General features: G+C 45.8%; 1 non-coding gene across 1 annotated transcript; it reads right to left on the reverse strand.

Moving 5' to 3' along the window:
- Window positions 1–329: 329 nt before the first annotated feature.
- Window positions 330–436, reverse strand: LOC126163356 (U6 spliceosomal RNA). The gene has a single exon (XR_007535242.1). It is a non-coding gene; the product is annotated as a U6 spliceosomal RNA (small nuclear RNA).
- Between the last annotated feature and the right edge of the window lie 7,033 nt (window positions 437–7,469).

Below are 7,469 nucleotides of genomic sequence, written 5' to 3' on the forward strand. Positions count from 1 at the left end.
AGATAATTCGTACTCTCCACACACTGTCTATTGATGCCATCCGCTCTGGTCTATTTCAACTGGTTCACCCATTTAGGTGTTTACACCAGTAGTCAGAGTGTCACACTTGAAGATAAGGAATAAAGAACAAGAAAAAGAAAGAGATGATGTGGGGGGAAAATTATATCAAATTACTCAACAGAAAGGCAATAAGAAATAAAGAAAATTCTCCTTAACAAAAAAAGAATTAATAGCACCTGCAGAACTTTCGGCCCCCCCTGAGATTCGAATAGCTACTACGAATCGAGCCCCACCGTACAGGCGTGTGTGAGTTACTTTTCCTTCTCTTTTCTTAAGCAGAATGCTTCACGATTTTGCGTGGCAGCCTTGACCAGGTGCCATGTCAATCGTCTCTGTACCGGTGCAGTTTTAGAATATGTACTGCCGAAGCGAGCACAGTTACCTCTGTTACCGAAGATGGTATGATACTAGGTTACCGGTAACAGTACACTTCAAAATGAGCCTCTGCTTGAAATCGTCAAGTAGTGATGAATAAAGCATATATAGTCTCAGCGAAACCACAAACTTCTTTTACTCTATGCTTGTGGTTGCAGAGACAAGCATAAATAACGTCCGTAGGAGAGCAATGGCATGACGAAACGACCTCCACTTTGTTACGTCCAAGTCTTCAGTTACACAGGAAGTAGACTCGCTGCTCGATTGCACAAGCACTTGTTCTGATGCTCTGTGAAACTTTGTGCAGATAGTAACTCGTCCTGCCCATCCACACCATGTACAATGCAACACTATTGCGTTGCTTGACGATTTAAAAGGAACAACCGACATTTGCAGTGGAACAACTGTCAATTGCTGCGGAACAACCGACAATTGCTATGGAATGCCCGGCCAACGGTAATAAAAGGAAATTCAGAGGGTTAGACGTGTTAACTTCAGCAAAGCCTATGCACGAACGTTCTGTATGTAGAACCGATTACCCCACTCGCTGGAGGTTCGAATCCTCCCTCGGGCATGGATGTGTGTGTTGTTCTTAGCGTAAGTTAGTGTTTAAGTCTAGGAACCGATGACCTCAGCAGTTTGGTCCCTTAGGACTTCACACACATTTGAACTTCTGGAACCGATTAATGTGACATCCCTTGTGGCAACACGTCTGCAAGACGTTATTTGAGCGCTTACGTTCATGAAGAGCAGATGGATGGCTCGAAACGCGTCAAAGCGTTACTACTGTGGCCACAGTAATATTGCATCCAAAAGCGTCGTCTCGCGATTAAAAAGGGCCACTGAATATCTAAGTACTATGCGAGCCATGCCGGAGGTCGTAGTATCCCATACTAACACATTGGACCTCAAACGGCACTGGCGTCATTCTTCATGACCAGCTCTTCAGAAGATGCATTATTTAGATTACACGTACAATAAAAAAACCTTACGTAGTTACTTTTTGTTAGGTAATAGCTAAATTTTCTAGTTTTCTGGACTTTGAGTCCACAACTAACTTCAGTTTTTTTCTACTATGTACAGTTTTATACACATGTGGTGTCTGTTTTTTTAAATATATGTCTGAAGGAACAGGCACTATTTTGATCCATCAGCCATGATGAATTAAGACACGAAGGAAGTACAGACGTTGACTATAGGCGGACAGTGACTGAAATCAATGAGAAAAGTCGAAAATTTGTGCTGGACCGGTGCTCGAACCCAGGTCTCCTGCCCACTGAGCAGATGCTCTGACCACTTTCTTTTTTTTCAAAAGAAAACAAATACTCCAATTATACTGGTTTCTCCTTGCAGTAAAGTCTCTTTCGTCTTGATGACGAAGAAGCAATCTTTTGGAACAAAAAAAAAAAAAAAAAGAAACGTTTCTCAAAGCCAAAATCAAATTTCAGTTTCCTTCAAGAAGAAATTATGAAGAATAAGTAAGGAAAAGTTTTCTTTTTTATTTTATTTTATTTTATTTATTTTTTTAATTAATTAATTTATTTTTTATTTTTTTATTTTTTTATTATTATTTTTTTTGTTATATAGAAAGTCGTCGTGCGACGTGTAGTTAACGACCAGTTCTTACAGGAGCTCCTGAAGTGTCTCCGCCTACAGCATGCCAGCTCGTCCAAACGTGTCTTCTCATTGTGTAGGCGTGGGTTCTGGGTAGCAGATCTATTCAGTTCGGTTCGGTTAATACAGTTTTCAGCTTCTCAGGGCTTGGACGTTCCAGCTACGAGGTGGGTCATCGAAGGTGCTCCGTAAGAAATCGGAAAAATATTGCTCATAGCGTGGGTTGCGTATCAGGACGCAGTGTCGTTCGTTGAGATAAGTCCAATATCCTAGCGTAGACTTGTCGCCAGAAGTAAAAAGATAGCGGATCGTGTGGCCACAGATCCAATTCACAGAGTGAGTTTTGGCAGAGGGGTAGAAAGTCTTATCGGGGTAGAAAAGCATGTGGACGTCGATTTGAGCTGGTATCTGTCGAGTAAGAAACGCCAAAATTCGCCGCGCAAGTGTCCAGATATCGAACGCTGGGCCACAGTGGAACCGGTGGACATCCGTGTCATCCACTCCACAGTGGTTGCAGAGGGATGAATCGGCGAGATGGATGCGGTGTAGACGATCTCGGTTAACTTGTTTGCCATTCATGGCGATGTACCACGCTGATTGAACGTCTGATTCGAGAAAACGCGCATGAATCGCCTTCCATATGTGTCGCCACACGCACTGTGAATACTTACGTTCGATGGGGTTGGACGGGCGGCACTGTTGTAACAATTCGGAGACTGTTTTCACGAGGTACAAACGTGTAAGTGGTAAGGACCGGTAGACGTAGCTGAACTCCAGCAAAAATCGTTGGATGTAATAAATGGGGGTTGGAATGGTCGATACCAGTACTGGGGCGGACAAGGAGGCCGGCGGAATGTTGTGAAGCAGGAGGCTAGTAAGGCACTGCAGGCAACGATGCCAAAGTTTTAGTTGGTAAAGTGCCTTGACACGAGTCGGCACGTGGATGAGTCCCACACCGCCACGATCTCGTGGCAGTGCAAGGGATTCATATTGCACCTTGAATAACATCCCCGAGCTGACGAAGGAGCCGAAAGGCATCAAAAGTCGTTGGGCCAGGAGATTTGGGACTGGTAGTACTTGAGCCACGTGTGGTATATGGGAAGCATGATACATGTTCATGTATTGCGCGCGTTGTATAACGTCGAGAGCTCGTAGCCGGTGATCTGCGAGATTTGCTCTGATTGTCTGTAGCAAGCGTCTACCATTGATAGTCGCTGAGCGGCGCAGATCTGCTACGAAATCAAGCCCAAGACATCGTATGGTGGCGGTGACACTAAGGGGGGCAACGCATCTCTCCGGCAATCCCTCACCAATGAGCAGGACCTTGGATTTTGACATGTTGAGGCAGCTCCCCGACGCTTCGCCGTAAGTCGCCACCCATGTCAGTGCTGCTCGTACTTAATCTTCACTGCGTAGATATAGTACTATGTCGCCTGCGTAGGCTGTACAACAAAAACGGTGGCCGTGCACAGCCATACCTTCCAAACGCTGGCGCATGCCCTGTAGCAGGGGTTCCAGGGCGAAAGCGTACAAAATCGTGGAAAGAGGGCAGCCTTGTCGTACAGATCGTGCGACGACCAGGGGCGGTGTGAGGCGACCATTGTATATGATTTTAGAGGTTGCACTACTCAACAGGCGCATAACCACTGTGACAAAACCGCCAACCACTAAGCCATCCGACACAGTGGCCATTGCAACTAGACGGATTACTCAAGCACTCCTTCAGTCAGATCCAAATTCCCAACTTACCCACACACTACTAATGTAGTGCCCCTTGTCCATTATCGTCATTGCTCGCGGCATTTCGTCGATTAACATAAGAGTTCGAGTCAGGTGTGCATCAGCACTGAAAAGATAACTGGCCGTCCTCGCCTTAATTAAATATGTCGTCTTTGTTCTTTTCGGACATGTCCGAAAGAACAGACAACATTTTGATCCAGCAGACAGTATAAATTACACTACTGGCCATTAAAATTGCTACACTACGAAGATGACGTGCTACCGACGCGAAACTTAACCGACAGGAAGAAGATGCTGTGATATGCAAATGATTACCTTTTCAGAGCATTCACATAAGGTTGGCGCCGGTGGCGACACCTACAACGTGCTGACATGAGGAAAGTTTCCAACCGATTTCTCATAGACAAACAGCAGTCGACCGGCGTTGCCTGGTGTAACGTTGTTGTGATGCTTCGTGTAAAAAGGAGAAATGCGTACCATCACGTTTCCGACTTTGATACAGGTCGGCTTGTAGCCTATCGCGATTGCGGTTTATCGTATCGCGACATTGCTGCTCGTGTTGGTCGAGATCCAATGACTGTCAGCAAAATATGGAATCGGCACTAGCAGTCGAGATGACGGGTATTTTATCCACATGGCTGTAACGGATCGTGCAGCCACGTCTCGATCCCTGAGTCAACACATGGGGCGTTTGCAAGACAACAACCATCTGCGCGAACAGTTCGATGACGTTTGCAGCAGCATGGACTATCAGCTCGGAAGCATGGCTGCGGTTACCCTTGACTCTGCATCACGGACAGGAGGTCCGCCCCGGTAGCTGAGTGGTCAGCGTGACAGACTGTCACTCCTAAGGGCCCGGGTTCGATTCCCGGCTGGGTCTGAGATTTTCTCCGCTCAGGGACTGGGTGTTGTGTTGTCCTAATCATCATCATTTCATCCCCATCGACGCGCAGGACGCCGAAGTGGCGTCAAATCGAAAGACCTGCACCAGGCGAACGGTCTACCCGACGGGAGGCCCTAGCCACACGACATTTCCATTTTTAGAGACAGGAGCACCTGCGATAGTGTACTCAACGACGACCCTGGCTGCACGAATGGCAAAACGTCATTTTTTCGGATGAATCCAGGTTCTGTTTACAGCATAATGATGGTTGCATCCGCGTTTGGTGACATCGTGGTGAACGCACATTGGAAGCGTATATTCGTGATCGCCACGTACCACCCGGCGTGATGGCATGGGGTGCCATTGGTTACATGTCTCGGTCACCTCTTGCTCGCATTGACGGCACTTTGAACAGTGGACGTTACATTTCAGATGTGTTACGACCCGTGGCTCTACCCTTCATTCGATCCCTGCGAAACCCTACATTTCAGCAGGATAATGCACGACCGCATGTTGCAAGTCCTGTACGGGCCTTTCTGGATACAGAAAATGTTCGACTGCTGCCCTGGCCAACACATTCTCCAGATCTCTCACCAATTAAAAACGTCTGGTCAATGGTGGGCGAGCAACTGGCTCGTCACAATACGCCAGTCACTACTCTTGATGAACTGTGGTATCTTGTTGTAGCTGGATGAGCAGCTGTACCTGTACACGCCATCCAAGCTCTGTTTGACTCAGTGCCCAGGCGTATCAAGGCCGTTATTACGGCCAGAGTTGGTTGTTCTGGGTACTGATTTCTCAGGATCCATGCACCCAAATTGCGTGAAAATGTAGTCACATGTCAGTTCTAGTATAATATATTTGTCCAATGAAAACCCGTTCATTATCTGCATCTTGGTGTAGCAATTTTAATGGCCAGTAGTATAATACACAAAGGAATTGCAGACCTTGGCTGCAAGCGGGCATTCCTTTGTGTCTATGTACTGTTTCGTCTCAATGTGATTTAATTGCACTGACACACCTCGAAGGAATTATCTAACTGAAACTCAAACCTGTAGAAGTGATGTACATGCAAAGACAATCAAATGATTTCAATTTCAGAGAAATTAGAGGATTTATTAGACAGGAGAAATTCACAAATTGAACAACTCAATACCGGGTTAGTCCATTTCTCACCATTACGCAAGTGGTTATTCGGCTTGGCATTAACTGAGAGAGTTGTTGGATGTCCTGTTGAGGGATTTCGTGCCAAATTCTGTTCAATTGCCGCGTTAGATAGTAAAACTTCCGAGCTGGTTGGAAGGCTCTGTCCTTAATGCTCCAAATGTTCCCAATTGAGGAGAGATCCGGCGACCTTGCTCATAAAGGTAGGGTTGTCAAGCGCAAAGAGAAGCAGTAGAAACTGGCGCCGTGCGCTGGTGGGCGTTATCGTGCTAGAATACAACCCTGGGCTAGCTTGTCATGAAGGGAAACAAAGAGGGGCACAGAATATCGTCGACGTGCCGCTGTACTGCAAAGGGTGTCGTGGCTGACCCCCGAAGGAGTACCCCTGCGAAAAGAAATGGCAGCTCATAACACGGCGGGCGACAGGCAGGTTGGTGTCCCACCGCTTTCAGAGGCGCCTCTAGAGACGTCTTCACTGCTCATCGGGGCTCAGTTCGAAGCAGGGCTCATCATCACTGAACATAGTTCTACTCCAATCGATGAGAGTCTAGAGATGTCTGGAGACGCCCTGTACAGCGTTGGGACACCATCCCGACTGTCGCCATCCTGGCAACAAGGAATGGTAATCTGGGGTGCCCTTTCTTTCCACAGTAGGACCCTTTGGTCTCCATCCGCGGCAACCTTACAGCACAGCGGTATGTCGAGGATATTTTACACCCCATTTTGTTGTCCTTCATGGCAAGTCATCCTGGGCTTACATTTCGGAGAGATAATGCCCGCCTACACACGGCGAGACTTTCTACTGCTTGTTTTAGATCATGTTCAACTCGCCGGATCTCTCCCCAACTGTGAATTTTTGGAGCGTTACGGGCAGGGTCCTCCAACAAGAACGGGATTTTGACTATCTAGTGGGTCAACTGGACAGAATTTGGCACACTATTCCTCAAGAAGACATCCAACAACTCTACCAACCAATGTCAAGTCGGATAACTGCTTGCATAAGGGCCGGAGTTGGACCAATCCGTTATTTACTTGCTCAATTTCTGATGCTCTTTCTCTTGAACAAATAATCCAATTTTTCTGAAAGAGTAATAATTTGTTTGTCTGTGCATGCACATCACATCTACCGATTTCGGTACCATTCGCGTACGTCCTTCGTGGTGCGCCGGTTTATTTTCTTTTTTTTAATCTTAGAGTGCATAAACTACAAAAGTAGCAAAACATATGTAATTGGGACGAATGGAATACAGTTTCTTCCATATTTATCATGAGATTAATGTCACGTTTTGCTTTTAAATAAATGTTTTGGAATTGATTCTGCCTTGAGCAAACACAATATTCTTCTTTTTTCAACCACACGAGTTTCAGTGAAGTTTCACCATCAGTCGGTACTTTTAATTTTCTGTAGAATGACACGTAAAAAGTTCCATCAGTCTATATACACAGTGCAGGAAAAAAATCGGAAACCAAAAAATTATTAATGTAGAGTAATGACATTTGGAGAATACCTTTGTGTAGGTAAGATATTTAAGAGATAAACATTGCAGGACAACAGGTTAATGTAAGAGCGAGGTAAGCTACTGAAAATGAGAAATGCTGGTACATTAATAACTTGTGATCCGGTAGAAAAAAA

This window comes from Schistocerca cancellata, chromosome 2 (assembly GCF_023864275.1).
Source record: "Schistocerca cancellata isolate TAMUIC-IGC-003103 chromosome 2, iqSchCanc2.1, whole genome shotgun sequence".
Taxonomy (NCBI): Eukaryota; Metazoa; Arthropoda; class Insecta; order Orthoptera; family Acrididae; genus Schistocerca; species Schistocerca cancellata.